Below are 26,574 nucleotides of genomic sequence, written 5' to 3'. Positions count from 1 at the left end.
CCAATTATTAACAGTAGCTAACATAATATCTCTTTCTTTGAAATAGTTGAGCATACCTTCGTATACAATAGTATCAAACATAACAAAATAGTATAAAACCATTCAAGACAATGAAACATTACAGGGCATTCAGAACCAAATAACAGAAAATGAATGATGATTACTATATTATCTCACTGTCCATAAAATGTTTGTTTATATTATCACACATAATAATATCCAAGAAGATACAACATGATAGAATCAATGGAAACAGAAGAGCAAAAGGATGGTAGGATTTCAAAGCAAGATGATATTAAATCAGCACGGGCTATTATAATGTTTTGTTCAAAATAGCTGTTCATACCATCACACATAATAAAATCAAACAAATCAGGGCAAAATCATTCCAACTACTGAAGGTTTCAAAGCAATTTAATGGGGAATCATGATTACCATAAACTCTTATGTACTATCACCATTTCTTATACTAGGGAGACTATATGGTACTTATACATGTGAGTTTCATTTATTTCATTTATGAGTATGGCCTCAAGTTGCATCCATTTATTTATTAATATCTCAATGTGATCATTCTTTATAGCTAAGGAGTACTCCATTGTATTAAAAATACCACATCTTTTTTTTTTTTTCCATTCCTCAGTAGATGGACACTTAGGTTGCTGGACACAAGATCTGGCCATTATAAATTGTGCTGCTATAACCATGGGTGCACATATATCACTATGGTAGGATGCTCTCAGTTCTTCTGGGAATATGCCTAGAAGTGGAATAGCTGTAACAAACAATCCCAGCTTTTTGAGAGACTCCAGACTGACCCCCACAATGATTGCACCAGTTTACACTGTGCAGCGCTGAAGAGTTCCTGTATCCCCAACAACATTTGTTGTTGGTAGTTTTCTTGATCGTGGCCATTGTTTCTGGAGTGAGATGGAATCTCAGTGTGATTTTAATTTGCATTTTTCTAATGACTAATGATGATGAGAATTTTTTCATGTATTTATTTGCCATTTGTATTGTTTCATCTGAGAATTGTGTGTTCATATCTGACGCCGACTTTTGGATTGGGTCTTTGAATTCCGGGGTCTGATTTTTAAAAAGAATCCTTTACATGTTTTAGATAGAAGTTTGTTTGAGGGAGAGTTCCCTAAGATTCTTTCCCAGTTTGTGGGTTTTCTTTTCACTATGCTGGATATTTTTTTGACATGCAGAAACTTTTAAATAAGAGGTGATCCTAGTTATTGATGCTGGGAAGTACTTCCTGTGTGGTTTGAGTCCTGTTCATGAATTCTCTACCTACCCCTATGTCTTCAAGATTTTTACCTTCTCTGTCTTCCAACAGAATTAGTGTTTCTGTTTTAACATTCAAATCTTTGATCCATTTAGATTTTATTTTAGTACATGGTGATAGGCATGGACCTAGTTTTAGTTTTCAGCATATAGAGAGACAGTTTTACCAATACCATTTATTAAAGAGAGTGTCATTCTTCCAGTGAACACTTTTGGCCCCGTTACCAAAGATAAGGTGGTTGAGTGTGTTTGCAGTTGTGGTTGTATCTTCTAATCTATTCCATTGATACTCAGATCTGTTTTTATTCCAGTACCATGTTGATTTTACTACTGTTGCTTTGTAGTATAACTTCAAGTCATGGATTGTGATGACTCCTGCATTGCCTTTGCTGCTAGAATTGTCTTTGCTATTCTAGGTCTCTTCTGATTCCAGATAAATTTTAGGAGTGATTTACCTAGATCTATGAAGTATGTTGATGGTATTTTTATTGTGATTGTATTGAATCTGTATAACAGTTTTGGGAGAATGGCCATTTTCACAATATTTATTCTTCCTATACATGAACAAGGGATGTCTTTCCATTTTCTGAGATCCTTTTCAATTTATTTTTCAAGGTATTATAATTTTCCCTGCACAGATCTTTTACTTCTCTCATAAGCTTAATTCCTAATTATTTCATTTTTGGGGATGCTAGTGTGAAGGGTGTAGCTTCTCTTATTTCTCTCTTAGTGATTTTTTTGTTAGTGTTTACAAATGCTATTGATTTTTGAGTGTTGTTTTTGTATCCAGCTACATTGCTGAATTTATTTATTATATCTAAGAGTCTTTCAATGGAGTTTTGTGGGTCTTCTCTGTAGAGTACCAGGCCATCTGCAAATAATGATAATTTAAGTTCTTCTTTTCCTATCTTCTTCTTTTCCCCCTTTAATTTCTCTCTCTTGTCTAGTTGCTGTGGCTAGTATTTCCAGTACTATGTTGAATAGGCACAGTGATAAGGGACATCCTTGTCTTGTGCCTGATTTTAAGGTAAAGGCCTCAGTTTTTGGCCATTTAATATGATGCTGGCTGTTGGTTTGTGATAGAATGCCTTTGTCATATTGAGGTAAAGACCATCTATTACACTTTTCTGTAAGGTTCTTATCATCAATGAATGCTGGACCTTATCAAAAGCTTTTTCTGCATGTATAGAAATGATCATGTGATTCTTACTTTTGGCTTTATTTAAATGGTGGATTACATTTATTGATTTGCATATGCTGAACCATCCCAGCATGCCTGGGATGAATCCCATTTGGTTGTGGTATATAATCTTCTTGATGATTTGCTTTATCCTGTTTGCCAATATTTTATTGAAGATTTTTGCATCTGTGTTCTTTAGGGAGATTGGCTTGTAATTTTGGTTTTTTTTAGTTAGGTATTTCTCAGGTTTTGGTACTAGAGTAATATTTGCTTCCAGGAATGACTTAGGAAGGATTGATTCCCTTTTGATTTCATTGAAGAATTTGAGGAGTGTGATCATTGTCTTCTTTGTATTTCTTGTAGAATTCCACTGTTTTGTATTATATTTTTGTACAAATGTGATCATACTTAAATTACTATACAGCTTGTTTCTTTTTACTCAGATTTATAACTTAGACATGTATTCATGTCAATAAAGATAAGGTTTACTCCTTTGTGAGTTTTATATCAGTACTACTTATTGTAAGAAAGAGTCATAATATATTTCACCTCTTACTTGTTGAGGCCACACTGTTCTATTTGTTTACCATTATATTGTACTGCATGAATATATTTGTGAGATAATTTCCTTAAAACATACATAAAAGCTTTGAGTCACAGTGTTGGCATGAATATTTAAATATCTGATAAATATTGCCAAGTTTCCTTCAAAAAGAAATTACACCAATTTATACTTCCTTAACTGTATATGAAAGATGTCTACTTCTCACGCCCTTCCCAACTCTGAAACTTAATATTTGATAAATTAATGGTATCATATCTTAAGTATCACTTGATTATTTTAACTTGTTGATTCATCAAATATTTTGGGGTGCTGATATATTTCCCAGTGAAATACCTATTCATATTCTTTGCTGAGTTTGTCTACTGCTTTATTTCTTATTTATTTTAAAAGCTTTCTGGCCAGGTGTTGTAGTGCACACCTGCAATCTCAGCACTTGGGAGACTGAGGCAAGCAGATTGCTGTAAGTTGAGGTTGGTCTGGACTATGTAATGAGTTCAAGGCCAGCCTAAGCTGCATGGCAAGACCCTGTCTCACATACACACATACACACATACAGACAAATTTTAAAAGCTCTTCATACACTAAATAAATTTTTAATAACTAAATTTTGTTATCTGTGTCATGCTTTTTTTTCTTCCTTTCACATTTTTAATTTTTATTTCTTTTACATATTTTGTCTTTTGGGTATTTTTACACACGTACAAGAGACTAACTCATGCATGCACACACACACTGCTCTCAAGACATATTTTTAAAAGGCCTCCTCTATAAAAGATTTCCCCCTAGGCTTTAGTTTTCATTCAAAGTTTCAATCAACCTGGAATTTATTTATTTTTTATCCTTGGTTTTTGAGACAGGGTCTCACTGTGTAGCCCAGGCTGGCCTTGAATTCAGTGACCCTCTTGCATCAGCCTCCCAAGTATTCCACCATGCCCACCTACATGGCATTTATTTTTAAATGACACATAATTATACATGTTTCGGATATGTTGGAATATTTTGATACATGTATATAATGTACAATTATTAAATCAGGACAATTATTATATTAGCAGCCTCAAAAAGTGTATTTTAATATAAAGAGACAGGTAAGGATCCAACAGTCTGCATTCATAAACACTCACACATACAGTGTTTAGGTTTGTTTCTGTATTCTATGCTGAAATTTCAGTTTCAATAACAGTTTTAGTTATGTAGTTTCACAGTACATTTTTAAATGTGCTCTAGCATCTCATTTAATTCAGAATTTTCCTAGCTGTCCTAGAATGTTTATTTACCTAGTATTTGTATCATTTTGACATACTTTTAAAATTCCTTGGCAGTTGGCTTGGAATTGCTTTGAATTAATAGATTTCTTAGGGAGAACTGGCATTTTTATGATGTGCAGCCTAAGAATAAACAACATTTCTACATTTATTCTTTTACTTTTTAAAGTTAAGTTTATTCCTAGGTAGTTAAAATATTTTTGTTGTTCATGGGCTCCTTCCTTCCATTGTGCTATTGTTTACTTATAAGAAAGCTAATAAATATATTGATAATTATAGTATCTCTAATATTTCAAAATTAAGCATAATTCTGCTTTAGTCTTTGAATCTCTTCTGGATCCATGTGATTTAAAGAGGGGGAATTAAAACACAAACAGATTTTTGGTTGAAGGTTTAACTGAACCCCAGTTCACTACTAGATTTGGTACCCAGGCCTGCTGAAACCCTCTGTAGACTGCAGGAGAGTGAGCCCACCTCCCTGGCCCTTAGCCCAAGCTCCTGCTCCAAGGATGTTAACGCACAGTACTTCTCAGGCTAGACTTTCAAGATATATGACAGAGCCACTGGCTGGGAAGTACGGGGATCTATCTTGAGGGGCTGCTGCTACTGAGCCCCAACCTAGCATGGCCATGTGCGAATAAGCCCCACAGAGGCTGACTGTTATGATTTTTCAAGGGGAGTCAGTAATTCAGCCTTTTACCTTTAACGTGTTGAATTAAAATGTCTAAATATCCTGTATGGGCCAAACTACACTTATCTGTGGCCTAGGTGAGCCCTGATAGCTGGCAACCTGCATTCCACTCCTGTTGAGTGGAACCTCAGGAAGTTGACTTCCGTCTCCACACTCCCAGAGTCACTATCCACATAAATACGCATACACATGAAGGAATATAGTCTCCTTGTGAGCTGCCTCAACTTGAGTTTCCATGCTCTACCTCCAATCACAAACTGCCCTCTGTGTCATACACTCTCCTCAGGGATTTTATTAGATCAACATACGGGTGCTGAGAGACCAGGATCATTGCATAGATGAAAAAAGTGAGACTCATAGCTGTGTCCAAAGTCAGACAGAATGAAGTGACAGCACTGGGGGTGGCCCCCAGCTTATCCATGCAGCAGAATGGCCAGCAGCACAGCCCCCCCCCCACCGCCGTGTTCAACCACAGCACCCTTGAACACTGGCTGTGATGTCAGGAAAAATACCTGCCTGCCCTAGGTCCCAGTTTCTTTACATATGATATTCATTGCATCACCTTCCAGTGTTCTTCTGAGGGTAAAAAACGGGCTCACTCCAAAAGGGTGCTTGGGCCGTGGATTTACCTCAGTGGCATAAGTGCCTTTCAAATGCAGAGTTGTGAGTTTGATCCCTGGTACCTATAAAAATAAAAATAAAAAATAAAAGGAAGTGCTTGGTGCCTAAGCACTCCATGAAATGACAATGACTATTATTATGACCTGGTCCACACTTCTTTCTGCTCTACCCTTTGCAATTGCTTGTAGTACTTTGAAAACTGTAATGTCTGGGGATCTAGAAGACTCTTCATGGTTCTCCTTACATTGGGGAAGGCACTGCCTCACTGAGCCTAGCTTCTGTACCTGCACAATGACATATCATCAAAAGTACTGTCATGGTTGCAGGTGACATCAGAGGAGAAGACATCACAGAACATCCGTGATGGCAGTAAAATTTCGGGAGAACTAAGTGAAGCTCTCTGGCTCCAGCCTCCCTTCATTCTCCTAGCTTGCAGGCTCCTCCTCATTACATGTGCATGCAGATCAGGTCACTGTGGCCTTCTTACTCTCATGGGGCTCCCAGACCTGCAAGTGGGGCCCAGCTGCTTCAGTCTGAGCCTTGGTGCTGACCTGTCAGCTCAGGTCGCAGAGTTGGCCTCACTGCCTTGCTGTTCCAATTTAAAGGGCTTTGGAACTGAGATCCTGTTTCCTCTGTTTCTTCCCCTATGGTTTTCTAAGCCAAGGACAATCGTCAGCCTCCCTGATGTACCAGCAACCTAACTGTGTGTCTAAGAAACCTTGTCTCTGCCACTGTGTACTGTGTTCTGCCCTCAAGGCACCCTTCCAGCTTAGGCTGTACCCACAGGCTCTGGCCCAAGTGTGGGCCTCAGTACCCCACTGTCTAAGGGCCCCCTGTCTGTCATGGTGGCCTTCTCCAGGGGCTGGCAGTTCAGACAGTTTCTGGTGCTCCCCAGTAACCAGTGCTGCTGGAAGAGGGAGTATGGTGGGTGGAAAGCAGCTGTAGCAACATGCACAACTTTGACAATCCATGTGACAGGTCTCTTCAGAGGAGTGACAACAGCCACACACATTGGGTGCTAACTGTGTGCTATGCAAGCATCTAAGTACTTTAGAGTGAGCCCGTTCATCCTCGTAACTACCTTGTGCGGTAGGTACTACCATTATACAGCTCAGAAAACAACAGCAGGCATTTGTGTGAGGTTGGGTGGCTCCTCCAAGATAGCTGCACAGCTAGCAAATGACAGGTCCAACCCTAACTGTGAGTGGGGAGCCCATGCTGTTTGTCGCTGTTGTATTACCTGGCACAGTGCTAGGGGTGAAAGCCAGGACTTGGTGTACACTGACCAAGTGCTCTACTGCTGAGAGCCAGGGCTTTACCCTCACAGTGAAATGGACGCTGGCCCTGGCCTCCAGGAAGGCAGCTGTTTGGTACATACCCAGCCTGAGCCTCCTAGGTCAGGACCTAGCCTCTGCTGAAATTTTGAAATGCCAATCACAAGCTGCAAAGAATCCCACTCCTTGAAGCTGTTGCCAACCAGGGCTGCTTTGCTCATGAAATGAATAAATCCTCATCTACAGGAGCCATCTCTTCAGAGGTTTCCCTGTCACTTCTCTCAGCCACAGTTCCTTTGGCATTTGTTTTCCTCTGGCTTTCTTGGAATCATGTACAGCCATGTCTTAAGCACAGCTAAAACTGTGACCCAAGCAGTTTCCTGCCTGGTCTGTTCCAAGACCTCATCACCCCGTTAAAGTAAAAATGGCCAATCTCATCCAAAAATACCAAAAAGCCTTCCTCCCACCATGTATTCATTCTCCCTCTCCCTCTTCCACTCAATCCCTTATAATCCAGGTCCCCTCACTTGTCAAAATGGGGTAGGACTGTGGGCCTGGTACACTGCTCCCAATGTCAGCAGGTGTGGGGCTGGTCAGGTTGGCCTTCATGTTATCTAGCCCTCCAGCCAATGAAGCTGTGGCTGAGCATTCAGTGGTCTGAAAGAGGAGACAGAAACATCTCAGACCAATAGTCTGAAACACCACAATCAAAAGCAGCACCGTGTACTGGTCTAATCCAAGCCTGTGTTGAAGCCCACAGTGGGTCATGAATCCCTGTTGGAAGTACAGATTCAGACATAGACGATTTCTAAAATTGACAATGCTCCCCAGGTAAAGAGAGGCAGAAGTCTACATCAGCTTCACAGGAAGTCCAACTTGCCTTGCTTTTGGTCTGCAGAGCACCTGGTCCAGTCCTAGTCAGCCAGAGCCACCATCTTCCTCCAGGCAGGGAGGGAAACTTCAGTAACCAAAGCAAGGCAGAAGTAAGAATCTTCTTGGCAGCAAGATGGACAGAACACTTCCCAGTTTCTATGCTCTCATGCCACAGGATGGAATCACAGGAACAAGTGTCAATGGAAATCTGGGAGATCACCCAGTTCAAATTCCCATGTCACAGGTGGGCAAGCCAAAGTCCAAAGACTGAACCATAAGCATGAGTGCACGTCTCTTCCTCCCAAGCCTATTTTCCATTAAGAATACTCTTGCAGACACTTAAGCCAAAGAGTCTGGTTGTGCTTCCCAACCTCTGGAGTGGGCAGTGTTTTGAGACCTTGGCATTGTCAGTAGAGGGACGTCCCTATCTGCCCAGTGTTATGGCCTTCCAGGCAGGGAAAGGAGAACAAGCGGTTTTCTGGAAGGGACTGCAGGCATCCTGTGTAAAATGAGGGTAATCGAGCCACTGGAGGAAACCAAAGGAGCCCCTGTTCAAGGGGAAGTTGGAATTCGGTCCCAGACACATTCTCAGGACTTTGCTCTGCAAATCAGTTAGAAAGTTCTCCCTGAGCAGCTTCAGCACCAACTGGCGTTGGTGGCAGCAGTTAGCACAGGCGTGGCTGAAGGCCCAGGTGCCTGAAATGCTGCTCATGGAGGACAACTCATCCAGGGACACAGGCTCATCACCCATTTTCCAGCAGAAGACGATTCTGAAACAAGTGGAGAAGAGCCAGGCCCATAGCATGCCAGAGACTTCTAAGGGAGCAGAACAAGCCTAGTGAGATCAGCCTACCTCCAGCAGTCAGTATACAGCCACAGTAATTAACACAGTGTGATACTGACACAGAGAAAGAAAAATAGACTGCTGAAATGGAATTCAGGCCAAAAACTGATCTGTGCACATATGAAACCTTGATATATGAGAGATGTGATGTATAAATCAGCAGGAAAAGATGGACTCTTTAATAAACAGTGTGGTGGTAACTGATATCCATTCAGAAACAGAGGGAAAAAAGAAATTGGATCTTTACACCAGACACAAAAATCCAATCCCTGAGGGATTGGAGACCTAAATGCAAAAATCAAGGGTGTGAGACTGTTTCGGACTGCTGCACCTAGCCATCGGTGTGCCTGTTGGGAGGGGTTGGGTGGATCTGGGGCGCCTGCATCGGCCTCCCTGTGTGTCTGGGGGACTGTGGATGTCTCTGCGAGCGGTGGAGCATCACAGGTTCTGGAGGCCCTGCAGCCTGTGGTGAGTGCTCAGCACACTCTGCCCAGAGCCCAGACTGTTTGGGTCCCTCCAGGCTTCCAGATGCAGTGAAGTGGAGAGGTGGGTTTGAGGCGTCTACATCCGCATCCACATAGGCTGCGATTGGAGAGCTGTGGTGCTTCCAAGGGGCAGGTGGGCGCACAGTGTCCCTGAGGCCCAGCTTGTCTGGAACTGCAGAGTTCTGAGGAGGCAGAGGAGAGCCATTGGTTCTGCAGGCCCAGTGGCTTGGGGTAGCGTGGTGCCAGAGTCTCAGTAGCTGCAAACATAGAAGGGGATTTTCAACAGATCCTGAGGAAGCTTTCAAATAACACTTGAAACACAGAAATATAGGAAAATGACAAAACAAAAGACCAAATTACAACCTCAAACCTCCAGCCCATCTCAAGAAACCCTAAGAGCAACATATAGAGAAGAAAATATATGCCATACACCTCAAACATTGGACATAATATCTACTGAAATAAAAAAGCAGATCCAGGAAGCTTTAAAGGAGTTTGAAATCAAAATAATCTCCCAGCTAAAAGAAGAAATGATAAAAGAAATGAAAGAGATTCTGAATATATCTAAAGAAAACACAGTTAAAAAATTGGAGGAACTAAACAAAAAGATAGAATCCCTAGATGAGCAATATAAGAAACAAAAAGAAGAATACATAAAGCAGATGCACAGAGATATACAGGAAATAAAAAACTACACTGAAAGTTCTAAAAACCGCCTTAATGAAAGTGAAGATAGAATTTCAGACCTTGAAGACAGGATTGCAGCTAGTGAACAGGAAAGGAAAGATCTTTTAAAAATAACAAGGAATCAGGAAACAACAATTCAACAACTGCAAGACAATGCAAAGAAGAATAACATAAGAATGATAGGGATTAATGAAAAAGAAGGAGACAACATAAAGGATGTCAAGAGGATATTTAGAGAAGTAATAGCTGAAAATTTCCCAAGCATAAAATCAGAAACCGACATCAGGATCAATGAAGCATATAGAACTCCAAATAGTCATAACCAAAATAAAATACACCCAGACATATAATAATCACCATCCCAGAAATCCAACACAAGAATAGATTATTAAAAGCTGTCAGAGAGAAAAGACAGATCACTTATAAAGGAAAACCTATCAGAATCACAGCAGACTTCTCAGCACAAACCATAAAGTCAAGAAGAGCATGGAGTGAAGTATTCCAGATCCTAAAGCAAAATGATTTCCAACCTAGACTGATATATCCTGCAAAACTATCATTCAAAATAGATGGTGAAATATGATACTTCCATGACAAAGAAGAGCTGAAGAACTTCATGAACACCAAACCAACCCTGCAAAAAATATTGAAAGTTTAGATACACAAAGGAAAAAACCACTAAGCAAAGTAAATAATTAAACAGAACAGAAAGATAAAGATGCAACAGCAGAGAGATAACATTCCAACAATAAACCAGCATTTAACAATAATAACCATTAATGTAAATGGTCTCAATGCACAAATCAAAAGAAACAGACTAGCAGAATGGATCAAGAAACAAAATCCAACCATATGCTGTTTACAGGAAACCCATCTAACCCAGAAGGATACTCACAGACTGAAAGTCAAAGGATGGAAAAGAATACTTCATGCAGCAGGAATCCAAAAAAAGGCAGGAGTAGTCATTCTGTTTGCAGACAACGTGAACTTTAAACCAACAATGACCATAAAGGACAAAGAAGGTCACTACATACTCGTAAGGGGAAAACTCCAAGAGGAAGAGATAACTATCTTAAATATATAGCACCAAACTCCAGAGCACCCAGTTATATAAAACAATTATTAACAGAAATGAAAACTCAAATTATCAGTAACACAATTGTAACAGGAGATCGTAATACGCCATTGACACCAAGGGACAGATCAACCAGACAGAAAATGAGCAAAGAAATAACAGAACTGAATCACACCTGTGAACAAATGGGTTTGATAGACATATACAGAATGTTCCACCCAACAACATCAGAATACACATTCTTCTCAGCAGTACATGGATCATTCTCTAAAATAGACCATGTATTAGCTCACAGAACATATTTAAACAAATGCAAAAGAGTTGAAATCATCCCTTGCATGTTATCGGATCATAGCGCTCTGAAATTAGAAATTAATGATAAAAGATACTGCAAAAATCCTACAAACACATGGAAACTGAATAACACACTCTTGAGTAATCACTGGGTCACAGATAAATTAAAGAAGAAATTAAACAATACCTAAAAGAAAAATGAAAATGCTAATACAACTTACCGGAATCTGTGGGATGCAATGAAAGCCGTCCTGAGAGGAAAATTTATTGCACTGAGTTCCCACATCAGGAAAACAGAACGAATACAAATAAATAACTTGATGCTACACCTCAAATAGCTAGAAAAAGAACAGCAAGTCAAGCCCAAAGCCAAAAGAAGAGAGGAAATTATAAAAATCAGAGCAGAAATCAATGCAATAGAGACTACGAAAACAATCCAAAGAATCAACAAATCAAAGAGTTGGTTCTTTGACAGAATAAATAAAATCGATAAGCCCCTAGGCAACCTTATTAAAAAAAGGGAAGAAAAAGCTCAAATTCATGCAATAAGAAATGAAAAAGGTGAAATCACTACAGACCCAACAGAAAAACAGAAGATCATCAACACCTATTTCGAAAAGCTCTATTCTCAAAAGTTTGATAACACAGAAGAAATAGACAGATTCTTAGAAGCATATGAAGTACCAAAGCTAGATCAAGAGGATGTAAAACTGTTGAATAACCCAATCTCTGTTAATGAAATTGAAAATGTAATTAAGTCCTTACCCACCAAGAAGAGCCCAGGCCCAGATGGATTCACTGCAGAATTCTACAAGAAATACAAAGAAGACCTAATGCCGACACTCCTCAAAATTTCAATGAAATTGAAAGGGAAGCAATCCTTCCTAAGTCATTCCTGGAAGCAAATATTACTCTAGTACCAAAACCTGAGAAAGACCCAACTAAAAAGGAGAACTATAGCCTGATCTCCCTAATGAACACAGATGCAAAAATCCTCAATAAAATATTGGCAAATAGGATCCAGCAAATCATCAAGAAGGTTATACACCATGACCAAGTGGGATTCATCCCAGGAATGCAAGAAATGATCACATGATCATTTCTATAGATGCAGAAAAAGCCTTCGATAAGCTCCAACATTTATTCATGATAAGAACTTTACAGAAAACTGTAATAGATGGTCTTTAACTCAATATAATATAGGCCATTATGACAAACCAACAGCCAGCATCATAAAAAATGGCCAAAAATTGAAAGCCTTTACTTTAAAATCAGGCACAGGACAAGGATGTCCTTTATCACCACTCCTATTTAACATAGTACTGGAAGTACTAGCCAGAGGAATTAGGCAAGAAAGAGAGATAAAAGGGGTAAAGATAGGAAAAGAAGAAGTTAAATTATCATTGTTTGCAGATGACATGATACTCTACATAGAAGACCCCCTAAACTCCATTGAAAGACTCTTAGATACAATAAATAAATTCAGTAATGTGGCTGGATACAAAATCAATACTCAGAAATCAATAGCATTCCTATACATGAACAACAAAATCACAGAGAGGGAAATAAGAGAAAGTGCACTCTTCACATTAGCAAGCAAAAAAATGAAATATTTAGGAATTACTCTTATGAAAGAAGTGAAAGAATTATACAGTGAAAATTATAATACACTGTAAAAGGAAATTGAGGATGATCTCAGAAAATGGAAAGATATCCGTTGCTCATGGATAGGAAGAACAAACATTGTGAAGACGGCCATTCTCCCAAAACTGTTGTACAGATTCAATGCAATCCCAATAGAAATACTGTCAACATACCTTTTAGATCTAGAGAAATCACTCCTAAATTTCATCTTGAACCAGAAGAGACCTAGAATAGCAAAGGCAATTCTAAGCAGCAAAGACAAAGCAGGAGGCATCACAATACCTGACTTGAGGTTATACTACAAAGCAACAGTAGTTAAATCAACATGGTATTGGAATCAAAACAGAGCTGAAGATCAGTGGAATAGATTAGAAGATACAACCACAAGTACAAACACACTCAACCACCTTATCTTTGATAAAGGAGCCAAGCAGTTTCACTGGAAGAACTACAGTCTCTTAATAAATGGTGATGGAAAAACTGGCTCTCCATTTGCCGAAAACTAAAGCTAGACCCATATCTATCACCATGTACTAAATTAAAATCTAAATGGGTCAAAGATCTGAATATTAAAACAGAAACACTAAATCTATTGGAAGACAAATTGGGTAGAAACCTTGAAGACATAGAGTAGGTAGAGAATTCATGAACAGGACTCAAACCGCACAGGAAATACTTCCCAGAATCAATAACTGGGACCACTTCTTATTAAAAAGTTTCTGCATGTCAAAAGAAATCTCCAGCAGAGTGAAAAAAAACCCACAAACAGGGAAAAGATTTTAGTGAACTCTCTCTCAGACAAGGGACTCTTGTCTAAAACATATGAAGAATTAAAAAAACTCAGACCCCCCAAATTAAAAGATCCAATCCAAAAATGGGCATCTGAGAAGAATATGCACTTCTCAGATGAAGAAATGCAAGTGGCACGTAAATACATGAAAAAATGTTCATCATCATTGGTCATTAGAGAAATGCAAATTAAAACCACACTGAGATACCATCTCACTCCTTAAAGAATGGCCAGGATCAAGAAAACCAACAACAACCAGTGATGAAGAGGCTGTGGGGAAAAAGGATCTCTCCTGCACTGTTGGTGGGAGTGTAGACTGGTGCAGCCTTTGTGGAGGTCTGTCTGGAGATTTCTCAAAAATTTGGGATTGGAAATCCCATTTATTCCACTATTGCACTTCTAGGCATATTCCCAGAAGAACTGAAAGCATCATACCACAGTGATATATGTGCACCTATGTTTATAGCAGCACAATGTGTAATCACCAGATCTTGGAAACAACCCAAGTGTCCATCAACTGAGGAATGGATAAAAAAGTTGTGGTATTTCTCTACAATGGAGTATTATTCAGCTATAAAGAAGGATCACATTGAGATATTTATCAATAAACGGCCACAGCTTGAGACCATACTCATAAGTGAAATAAATCAATCTCGCATGTGTGAATACCGAATATTTTCCCTAATGTAAGTAATGATTCAAATATATAAAAATATGTGGTAATCATGATTCCCCATTATGTGGCCTTGAAGCCTTATAAAGTTTTCACTTATTAATTGGAAAGGCTTTATTCTGGGCTTCTTGATATGGAAATATTTGAAGCTATAGTATATGAAGTTTTATTGAAATATTTCAAGGAAAAAGACAGACACTATGGTAACAACTAGTAAGTCGGGTTATTTGGTGGTGAAGCACTAGGTTGCTGAAACAGTCATGCTTTGACCTGTATTGTTATATTGTTATGTCCTTTTTTATCTCAACCTCTCCCTTATTCTTTAAAAAATTATTGAGTTATTTCTTATGTTTGTTTTAATTAAGGGGAAAATTTAAAAAAAATTAGCAGGATATATAATAGTAGCTTTTTTTTGATTTCCTATTAACTTGTTTTGAAGTCCTATAATACTCCCACAATCTTGTTTTGACTGATTAGACTCTGTTCCATTCTCTATGATAGTATCAATTTTGAGGGTATAGGCAACTACTTTGAAGGCAATAAGATTCACTAAGATGCCCATTCTGGTTTTACTATTGTCTCCTTTGGAAGTCCTGTAATGTTTACAATGTTTAAGTTTTATTGGTCTTGTTCTCTACTATTTTGTTCAACTTTATAATATCTAATGAGATAGACAATTCTGTTTAAGGAAACAAGAGACATTGTTTATAACCTTGTACTCTCTTTTACATCATGTGCTATGTCTATCCTTGGTTTTGTCTGACAGCTTTGTTTTGCCATATTTGACTTTATTCTCTCTCCCCCCCCAAAAAAGTAATAAGAACTAAGGAGTAATAAAACTCAAAATGTGTAAATTTTGTTGTAAAAAAGAGAGGGAAAAAAAGAGCTCTAAAGGATACAACAGCAAGTGTGTTTAGGGGTGTTAAATAGCTGACCATATTAATGTTTTTGGTTGGATCATTGAACACAATTGTTTGCAGTCTCACTATTTGAATGTCCACTTTGTATTCTTTGATAATGTGATTTGAGCAACTATTTCTAAGATGATAATATGTAATCTATTAACTGGTGATTTTTTACTTTTTTTTTTTTTGTAGTTCTGTGTTACGTGTACCCTTACACTGCTTTGTTTATTTTTGTGTTTTTCTCTTTTTCCTTTTAAATAAAAAATTTTTTAAAAGGGTGTCTAACATTTTCAGACACAAAAATCAAATCCCAGATGAATTAGAGACCTAAATGCAAAAATCAAGGGTGTCTAACATTTTTTAGCTCTATGTCTAGCTAAAAAGTCCTTGGGCACAAGTCTGTCTGTAGATTGAAAAATGTGGGGGTTTGTGGGTTGGTATTTGTACAGGGTTCCCATTACTGTAAGAACATGAGCAGGTGCCAGTACCTGTCAACCTCCTTAATGCCGCCTCCTCCACAAAGTCTTTCCTGGCTGCCACCCCCCAGGAAGCACGAGTCCCATTCTTCCTGTGGTCCTGCCAAGGGGTACTCAGAAACTAACCGCCATAATCTTCACAAGCGCATTAAGCTTCCAATTATCAGGCTTTTCTTCTGTGTTAGGAACTGTGCCCAACCACTCTCACTTCATCCTCCTGGTTACCCATGAAGCAGGTTCTATGGTCTGCATTTTACTTGTGGAGAGTCTAAGATATCTATTATAGAAGGAAAGTGAATGGCAGAAAGTCACAGTTTTTAGGTGCCAGAACCAGGATTCAAACCTGGACCCCTCTGACTCTAACATCTTCATGATTATCCAAATGATTTTCAGACCATGGGTCCTGACCCACAAACAGTAGTGAGATAAATTTGCTAGTCTAACAATTTAAAAAAATAAAGTTATAATGAAATAGAACAAGCTGGACATGGTGGCGTGTTGGCCAGCACTTAGGAGGCCAAGGCAAGAGAATTTCTGTAGTTTAAGGCCACCCTGGGCTACATAGTGAGATCCAGGCAATACCTTGTCTTATATATCAGTGGGTATATGTGTACCAGGAAGAGAAGAAACTGTATTTCTTACTGTAAGTTACATCCAGCAATGTCTGAAATATTCAGCCTTCATCCTGTGCAGCAAGGAGCTGTTGGGAAGAGGTCACTGTCTAGACTTCATCCCTGTAGAATGACCCTTGGCCGTTACATTGTCCTCCTGATTTGCTAATGATGAATTTGGAAGTTAAACTCACCTGAAGCAGCTCCTTTCGTGCACTGCTGTGTGCAAAGTTAGAAGATCAAAATGCCTATGCAAGGGTCTCTTTCCACATGGCATCTTCTCAAGATTCTGAGCCCTGAGAGTGAGCTCCAGTTCCTCCCAATCCTTTCTGTGTCCTGGAGCCCTATTTAATCGAGACAGTATGTGAGACCGGACACACTCTTGGACCTTCATCCACAAATCCCAAGTGAAAAGGCATATGGCCCCAGTGACTCCACCCAAGAGGGCTGAGAGTGCATAACCATTAGGTTTCATGGGCAGGGGTAATTAAGACAGGTTTCATGGGGCAGGCTGTTTTTAAACTGGAGCTCAGCAACCCTTGATCCCAGGCTAAGAACAGCTCAAGGAAGGCTCTGGAGGGAATAAGGGCCAGCATGTATGAGGTACCTGGAGCTGGTGGAAATATAAAGTAGACAAGCTGGAGTTTGACTATGAGGGACTTGTACAATGGCTGAACAATGGAACAGTGATCCTTCAGAGGGCCCAGTAGTGTCTTGGCCAAGACTCAGCACCCTAGTGTGCTTGCCCAATCCTCCTAGCCCTGTCCCCTCTCTGTCTCCAGCTCCGCTTCTCTCCCATGGCTGGGCAGCCAGATCTGCACTGAAAGTCCCTGTTCCACACACACCAGCAAAGTAATAACCATTCTCCTCTCTAAATTTCACATCTGGTGGTATTTTGCACAGACCACCATTATCATACTTCTTGACATCACATATCATGATTGTTAGCCTGTCTCCTTCCATGTTACCTTGAGCACACAGAACATAGAAAACATCCTTGCATCCCCCACATGTTCACTGTGTGAAAAAGTGAATCTATGGTCCAGCAGCATGGTAGAAGCCACAGCTCTCAAAAACTCACTGGTATTACCAGGAAAGCTCGAGGAACTCAACAGTCACTACAGCCACAGCTCACAAATGTATGCCAGGCCCTAAGTGCTGAAAGTACACTCAAACAGTCTTGCTGAATAGGAGGTTTCAGTGGAAGACAACTGCCCAACAAAATAGGCAACAAATGCAGGACACAATGGAGAATCGCTGGCCACACCAAGAAACAGGCAAAACACTATTCAAATGAAAAAAGCTAAGCAAATGAATATGACTCTAAGGTTGGAGTTAACTGATAAGAGCATTAAAGCAGCTGCCATGAAAGTGCTTTGACAATTATAAATTCTGTCAAAACAAATAGGGGAAAAATGAAAAAAAATCTCAGTGAAGAAATAAAAGTATTTTTTTTAAAGGACAAAACAAATTACTGAAAACCATGACAGAAATAAAAGTTCATTTGCTGGCCTTCATTGAAGGGCAGAGGTGACAAAAGACTATCTATGAAGAAAGAGTAGGATTCCCTCAACCTGAGCAGTAGAAAAAAACTGTTAAAATAAGCAGAGCAAAAGATATGACATTTTTATTATCAGAGTGCCAGCCAGAGAAGAGAAGAAAAGGGGAACAAAAATACTATTCAAGGAAATAATAGTTGAAAACTTTACAAATCTAGTGATATACATATTCAGATTTAAGAAGCAAACTTCTGAATCAGAAAACACAAAGAAATCTATGCCAAATTTGGGATCAGTGGTAAAGTATAATATCTTAACAAAATTTGAGCACATTAAAAACAAAGAAAAACAGCTGGTGTAGCTTATGTCTAGATGTTCCCCAATTTTCAGAGGTGGCTGGATCTAGAGTTTGTGATGCTGGGACTGATTCATGGTGCTGTGCTAGGGTCAAGGACACTAGTGGTAGGGATACGAGTGCTACTGGCTCCCAATAGCCTGGGTTAGATAAGAGGGGCAGAAAGAGCTGTTGTTGTCCCTTGTTGCTTTGCTGCTTTCTATCAGCCTGGAACAGTTCTCCTCCACAATGGTGCCCTGCCTTGGAGCCAGCTGATGATGGGCTGAAACCTCTATGAACTATGAGCTAAAGTAGTCTTTCCTCCTTTATGTTAGGGTATTGCATATTTTATCTCAGCAACAAGAAAAGCAACTAAGACAGCAGCCAATGGGAAATAACAAATTATAGGAAAACACCAATTCAAAACCAATGAATTTCCTATCTCAAACCTTACAAACTAAAAGCAACAGCACAATATTTATTAACTACAAATTCTATATCCAGGTAAACTATCCATTTAGAACAAAGGGCAAATAGACTCTTAAGAGTAAAAAAAATTAAAAGAATGTTGTACCAATATACCTGCTTTTAAAGAATTGATGACCTTTAAGTAAAAAATTCTGTTTTTTGGTACTTAAGATCCTTGCTCTGGCCCAGGCCATGGAACTTCACAGCTTCCTGCTGTATTGGACCAACTCAGTGGGTCTTAAGCCTGCCTGCACCAACTTGCCCACTTCCTGTGAGTTTGGTGGACTCTGGAGAATTGGCCTCCCTGTGCCCTAACTTTTGAAACTGGGCGGCCTGAGGTGAGTGTCCCTGCACCATCCCAAACCAGGGAATTTGGGATCATTGCTCCCACCAGCCAAGGAACTTCACAGCTTCCTGCCACATTCACCCTACCACGCAGGACTTCGGCCTGCCTGCCCCATCCGCAGTGACCCTCTCTTAATCCAGGAAACTTGGTGGCCAGAGAAGCAGGAGCTGAGGGCATAGAAAAAAATCTCCAACAGGCAGAATGGATCAAGAAATAAAATCCAACCATATGCTGTCTACAAGAAACCCATCTAACCCAAAAGGATAGTCACAAACTGAAAGTGAAAGGATGGAAAACAATATTTAATGCAATAGGAACCAAAAAAAGTGGGGGTAGCTATTCTGTTTGCAGACAATGTGAACTTCAAAATATTAATGATCAGAAGAGATAAAGAAGGTCATCACATACTGGTTAGGGGAAAACTTCAAGAGGAAGAGATAACTATCTAAAATATATATGCACCAAATTCCAGAGTACCCAGTTATATAAAGCACAGATTAACAGAAATGAAAAACCAAATTAGCAGTAACACAATTATGACAGGAGACCTGAACACACCACTGACACCAAGGGACAGATCAACCAGACAGAAAATCAGAAAAGAAATAACAGAACTGAGTCACACCTGTGAACAAATGGACTTGATAGACATATACAGAGTATTCCATCCAACATCATCAGAATGCACATTATTTTTGTGCTGTAGTAGTTCCATCTTTATTAGAATTTTAAAAAATTTAAATAGTATATACTGCCAAGTGAAATCTATTATAAGAGAAACTCTCCCTTTTGCTTTTGAAATTTATATTGGAGCACATTTAACTATTGAGTTTTCTATTGCAAAACCTTTACCCAAGAAATCCACAAGGTGGTTTTTAACAGTCTTGCACAAAAATATTCATGACAGCGATATTTGTAACAATCCAAAACTAGAAATAACACAAATGTGTATCATGAGAATAAGGCGAATATGTTCATTCAGTAGAACACCATGCCACAGTCAAATAATTGAGGTACAGATTAAATGTTCTTGATAATTACTGCAACAAACATTAACATCAAAATAACAGTAAACGAAATAAGACATGATGTGTGCTTCCAAGTATAAAAAATATTAAATGCAAACAGAACTACAATAACAAAATAATCAGGGATTGATTAGAGAAAAGTGGTGGAACGAAGACTAAAGAAAGTTATTGCAGTGGAGCATGAGTAAGTTTTGCAAGGACGTATGGATGCGCACTGTAACTGTAATGTGTACAGTGTATTTTCCCTCAGATATTTAGTAGCAGGTAGATCAGCAGTCTATAAATTGAAGTTATGACTAAAATAGCAAGGTGGTCAACTGCAGCTGATGCCTTTTTGTCCCTACCTCTAATTCCTTTAAAAATTTATCAGAAAATAACAGTATTGTAGTCATTTCAGAGATCAATGGATCTCCCCTTCCAATTAATAAGTAAATTGTCGAGACTGTATTCCGATTTTGATATTGAGGTGTCTCTGTTGTGAATGGTGATAAGCCAAGGAGAGTGCTGACCAAGGGAAGATGAAGGTACATAGTCGATGAGACACAACAAGAAAGTGAAGCCAAAATTCATGAAACAAGACTTATGTTACTCACAGGACCCAGAGAGTTCAGGAGTGATGATGGGAAGCCTACAAAGAGTTTGGAAGCAGCATCTACTGACTTGTAGCAGATGGGGAGCAAGAGAAAAGGCAATGTGGAATTTTCCTCGGGGGACTTGGCCAAGCTACATGCTGCTGTGCTTAGGACAGTGCTGCGGGAAAGAGGATCAGTCAAAGAGAGCTTGTGAAGTGGGAAAGTTACATAACTCCAGTGGTAATTAGTAAGTCAGATCATGGCAGTTATAGGTGTGTAGGCGGGGGGGGGGGCAGTGGGCTGAGGAGCAAAGGGATCATATTCTGAACAACTCCATGTGAAGGGAAGGCTTAATGAGGCACACATGACAGGATAAGTGAGATTCGAATAAGTTATGGCAGGCCTAAAATTAACATTGTGGTAGCCACAAATTTATGAACAAGGACATCAAAAGACCATGAAAGTTCATCGCAAATGTGAAGAGGCTTTATGGGAAGATTATAGCAAGCTTTCAAGCAAGTCCAAGTTGACTTAAGAAAACAAGTTTAAGTGATAGCTTTGGGTTTATTGTGGTTAAGGAGTGGGACGAGGATAAAGTTCCACGAGCTCTTGCTTGTATCATTTGAACTTCACACCAACACCAAAAGAAAAAACTTACAGATCTTTTTTTTTTTTTGTCTTTTTCCTTTTTATCGGTACCAGGGATCGAACTCAGGACTGCCTGCTTGCAAGGTAGGTGCTTATGCCGCTGAACTAAGTCCCCTGCCCCCAGATCACCTTGTAAGATGTGAGATTTAAAAGCTATTGGGAAGCAAACATCAAAAATACAATCAGTTACTTTATCATCATGATATCTTGACATCTGAAGACTTAAAATTTGCCAACAATCATTTGATGGAATTTAATGTATGTCAGTCACTATGGAACTCTATGTGACCTGAGTCCCCAGTCTGGCAGAGATGAAACTGTAGTAAAAATCTTGTTTCAAAGCCCAGTTTTATATTATGAGAGGTTGAATGAATACTTTGGTCACTTATAAAAATGTCTGTAACTGAAGGGAGGCCTTGTATCATGCCTTTGGATTATATATGAGCATCCACATGTATTATTGATATATAATTTATAATTGTGAATACCTATGAGACAGGAAATTTCCCAAAATTCTTTATCCTGAAGGGACAAACATTGGATTAAGTTTTGAGGCTACCATTGGTCAGACCAACTGAGTGTATCATTGGGAATTGTACAGACTCCATTAAAATATTCACATGGACCTAACTGTTTCCCCAAGCATGTGCTAAGATGCCTTCCCCCCGATGAGCCAATTGTTCTAATCCTCAAGTTGTATCCTCTCCAGGGATATTCAGGTTGAAGGAATGAGAATCAGCAACTCTTCAATGACTTTCAAGTTTGTGTTAGAGGCATTATCATCTGTAGAATGTGTAAAGTGGCTTTGCTCTTGTTTTAGTTGATCCAGGTGACAAATGCAGTAGCCAGAGTGTCCAGGATAAAGGTGCCCTTCTCCAGCACAATGATATCTTGTAAAATACCAAAGGCAAGGGAGCGCACCCATCTCATTCATGTTCCATATGTTAACCTAGGTTTAACACTCACTTTTAGGTCTTCCTCTAGTAATTCATAGAGAACATACAAAGCTTGCTAGGGTGTAATAGACAGCTGGGTATGGAAGTTCACAGGCTTACAGTTTGTGATAATCTCTTTCTCCAAAGAGGTTTGTATGTGTCCAATAGTTTTCACCCTAATGCCAGATAGTGTCAAGCCTAGCAGAACAGTGTCTTGCATCAAAAGCCATTCTTAAAGTAAGTCACACTGTTATGTTGCCAGCCACTGAAGGCTGGTAAGGGTCGGGGACCACTTGTGGTCATCATGCCAACCCAGCAGCATGAGAGGAGGTGAATAAGGTTCTGGTTCTGAAAGAATGTCTGGTGGACACTGATAAGAGTGCCTTTATACTGCATCTTACAGATTCTAGAATTTTTTGGAGGGGGCCTCCTTCGAAATTGTTCATTTCAAAGTGACAGCATAAATTGGCTTAACCAAAACATAAGAAGAATAATAAGTTGCCACTAACCTTCCTCCAAAGGTATCAAGGATTTTGGACTTATTTTCACATTGAGGTGTTAGGCGAATCTGACTTTTTTCTGATAATATCAGGGATGCAGTGGGAATACAGAATGGTATAACCACTATGGAAATCAATGTGGAGATTCCTTAAAACTAGGACTGCTGATTCCATGTAAACCAACTCTTTCCCTTCATCCCAAAAGAATTAAAAGCATCACAACACAGAAATATATGTGCACCTATGTTTGTAGCCCCACGGCTTATAATGGAAACAATCTAAATGCCCATCAACTGAGGCATGGACAAAAAATATGATATTTTTTATACAATTGAGTACTACTCAGCCATAAAAATGATGAACTGGACAGTTTTATAGGTAAAATAATGCAACATTAGAATCTACTCATTAGTGAAATAAATAAGGCACACATATGTAAATATCATACCGTTTCATTAGTGTGACAAACTGAAAGAAAAAACATATATATGTGTATGTATATGTATATAAAATAGTTAATAGAGCTATATAATTGATTTCTCTGAGTTCACTGAAGAGAAAGATTTTTGCTAGTTTTGGTTGGACAATTGAATGCAGATGTCTTATGCTCTGGGTCAATGATTTAGGATAACAATGGGCAAAGTATATATCATCATTGTCCCCTGATTGACATGCTTTGAAATTTTGTTGTATTTTCTTCTTCATCTATCAGGTTCTGACCTAGATCCCCAATCTCCCAAACAAGTATACAAGGAAGGCTTAAATAAATGAGACAAGTGGTATGATTTTAGGACTCTAGGAGGATCAAAACCCTTTAGCTGAGTTCGAGACTCTGGGAGCTAAGACAAAGACTTCTCTGGATTTCCCTTTTTATGAGGTCTAAATAAAGAGCGGGAGAACTGAGGAAAGTGTGCAAAATGAGCAGGGCCTTGGGAGTCCCTTCAAAGACTTTTCCAAGTAGTAAATTATGCTAGTTTAGGACGTCTTAGCTCCATGAAGACATTTATAGTAGGAGTGAGAGTGCAGGTGTCAAATGCCTGCAACTGCAGTCTCTTATCTGCTTAATCACTGGCTGAGTCACTCTGAGGGGTGAGGAAACTCTGCTATAAACTGGGTCATTTTGGTAAGATCTGGTGTTTGAGCCAGGTGTCCTCAGCTGTGGCCTTGTCTTCCCTTTTGAGGTATCGCTGGCATCATAGGCTACTACAGCCTCAGCCAAGACCAGTGATTCATAGAGGTTCACTTACTAGGAATCCACTCCCATTACCAGGCAAGGGGCTGGAGCCTAGAACACACTCACAAATAAACATAAAAGCCCATTATGTCATCTTAAATCCTTCTCAGAGCTGCTTCATAGTGGTCTCCAACATTTTTCTTCTTCTTTTCTTTCTTTTTATCCTTGAATAAAATGGATTTGAAAAAAATCAAGGATGCAGTAGCCTTCAAAAAGCAGCAAAATGCCCAAATATTACTAAGGCTGTGAGGCTTGTTCTTGCTGTGGGGAAGTGCCCATACCCTATCACACATGACTTAGAATTCTTCCTTATAATTCTTTGGGAAAAAATAGGAGTAAGCTTGAAGAAAATTAAATGTTTTAAAAATTTAGGCAATAAATGACTTATAAATCTTCTTTTCAAAATTTCAAACTCATTCTGATATACAGTTAAACAATTTTCAGTGGCTTGGTTGTGCTTTTCAAAAGTCATACTGAAATTCATTTCCTAAAAAAATGATAAAGGAAGCTGATATCTAAAAGAAATCTTTGGATCTTAAGATCATAAGACAGGCTGTTACTGTTTCTTTATTATTTTCTTTTTTCCCTCTAAATTTTTTACCCACATTTTTCCTCTTTTACTAACCCTTTTTTGCTTTATCTCCAAACATTTTTTATCCCCCATCCTCAATTTTATATCTGCTCTTTTCTTTCCCCTTTTCAATACTGTATTTCTCTCTCTTCTGCCTCTCATTGGTTAATAATCACTGGCGGTTAATAATCACTGGCTGAGTCAATCTGAGGGGTGAGGAAACTCTGATATAAATGGGGTCAGGTTGGTGAGAAGACACAGCTCTACAGCTGAGACAGCCAGAAGGAAAGATGGAACAAGATAAAGTTTCCACGGAAAAACCAAGCAAAGTAAGTCATGGTTTACTCTTGAAGTGCTGTCTCATGTATGCTATCACTAGTTCACGTACTTTACTACCTGAGGCGGTGTTGTAGATAGTACAGGAGTGTGTGTGCACCCTGCTTTCCTGGTAAATTGTAAGTAGCTGATGTTTAAGAAACAAGATCAAGGGTGTCAGCTGCATGAATTGAGGGAAGGGGGAAGAAGTGTCAGCGCTGAGTGCTCTGCTGAGCAAAAGCCACCTTTCCCAGGGGAGAGGTGCAGGCTCAGAATTTGGCAGTGGAAGATGTTAGGGTATTAGGATTCTGGACTCTACGCATAGCTTCCCTAACCACTGGGTTCTCTGTGGTAGTTTTTCCTAAACAGTGACTTATTTTGATTGTCCTTAGCCAGGAAAGTTTCCTCCTACTTCTCTTTCACTGCCAGGTTCAACATGATAATAGCTGCCAGCTGTGCATCTCAGCAGCTACACTGGTGGATCCAGGGAGGGATCTTTGCGTCACCATTTGGTACAATGAACAGCAAGGTGTATGCATGTGTATCAAAGTGTGAACAGAATTAGCCCAATTCAGTACAATAGTGTATGAAAATTCACTCTTATAACTTTGGGAGGAGGGTGAAAATGAGTCATTAGGTTACTTGGCTACTGATGATGACTTGGATGATGTTAGCCAAAGAAGTTAGCAAAATATGACAGATGGAGAAATGCAGAATGACGACCTTGATACAGATGAGGAGGAAAACAGTAATGTAAATAAATATTCAGTCAAAATGGTCATGTGTACCTGAATGATCCAACATTAGAAGTAGTTTTGAAAATGTTACTAGATTCTTGCCAGGGGTGAAACCGATTGGATGGAAAACCAATACCATAATTCACTGTTGGAAATTGTACAATTATACTACAAGATATACTACAAGATGTTTTAAGATACACTAATATGAGCCAGATGTGATGGTACATACCTGTAACCCCAGAACTCAGGAGGCTGAGGCAGGAAGATCCTGTAAGTTCAAGGTCAGCCTGTGCTACACAGTGAGTTCAAGGATAGCCTGGGCCCCATAGTGAGGCCCTGTCCTCAAACAAACAAACAAACAAACAAAGAAACAAAAAGACTCACAGTGAATCTTTGCAAATGAAGCCAGAAATGATCACCTTTTACAAGATGAAAGGCAGAGTAGATGCTGATGAGTTCTGTGGCAGTATGAAGTTACTCAAGGCATGAAATATTGGCCAGTGTTTAGGCTTTACTCAACCCTAAATATGTCAGGCATAATTAGTTTCATAGTTTACAAAGAAAATGACAAGCACAAAATACTATGGAGAAAATTTATTAAATGATCAAGGCTGGGATTGATAAATAATCAATTACAAGAGGAAGAACAGTATGTATCTGCTCAGAGAACTCTGCAAAAAAATTCTAGAGTAGACCAATGAACAAACAGGTGGACCATCACAAGACCCTGCTAAGAAATAGGAAGAGCAGCAAGATGCTAAGTAGTCACACCAAAGAAGACAGGAAAACCAAACACATATGTGATCAGGGTAAGTGATTTTGTGTGTAAACACACACTTCTCATGTGAGAAAACTGCATTAAGTGGCCTAATTGAGGTAAAGATTATTTTTGTAGTAGAGTTTTATTCAGTTCACACAGGAATGTATTTATGCTATTATTGTTTAGATCCAGTTGATATTGAAAATGTGATGCTTATTCTAAACATCACTCATTACAGATTAAAAATTTAATACTTTATTGATATTTTTCTGTTAAGTATAGATTACTTAAAAATCATAAAATTAACATTGATATTTCATCAGTAGAAACACTTATAAAGAAATAGACCTGGTGGTTATACATCCACCATAATGTGCCTTT

The 26,574-nt window shown here is 39.1% G+C and overlaps 1 long non-coding RNA gene and 1 pseudogene across 1 annotated transcript; one reads left to right on the top strand and one right to left on the bottom strand.

The window, feature by feature from the left end:
• Positions 1–26,574, top strand: part of LOC100718059 (alcohol dehydrogenase 1-like) — a 113,192-nt pseudogene that overhangs the window by 25,304 nt on the left and 61,314 nt on the right.
• LOC134474677 (uncharacterized) lies at positions 2,501–13,253 on the bottom strand. Its single transcript, XR_010045555.1, has 2 exons — positions 12,962–13,253; positions 2,501–9,345 (listed from the first exon to the last, which is right to left on the bottom strand). It is a non-coding gene; the product is annotated as an uncharacterized LOC134474677 (long non-coding RNA).

This window comes from Cavia porcellus, unplaced genomic scaffold, assembly GCF_034190915.1.
Source record: "Cavia porcellus strain 051 isolate PalLab524CR breed Dunkin Hartley unplaced genomic scaffold, mCavPor4.1 scaffold_34, whole genome shotgun sequence".
NCBI lineage: Eukaryota > Metazoa > Chordata > Mammalia > Rodentia > Caviidae > Cavia > Cavia porcellus.
Note: the sequence above shows the minus strand (reverse complement) of the source record. Positions and strands in the feature narration are given on the sequence as shown.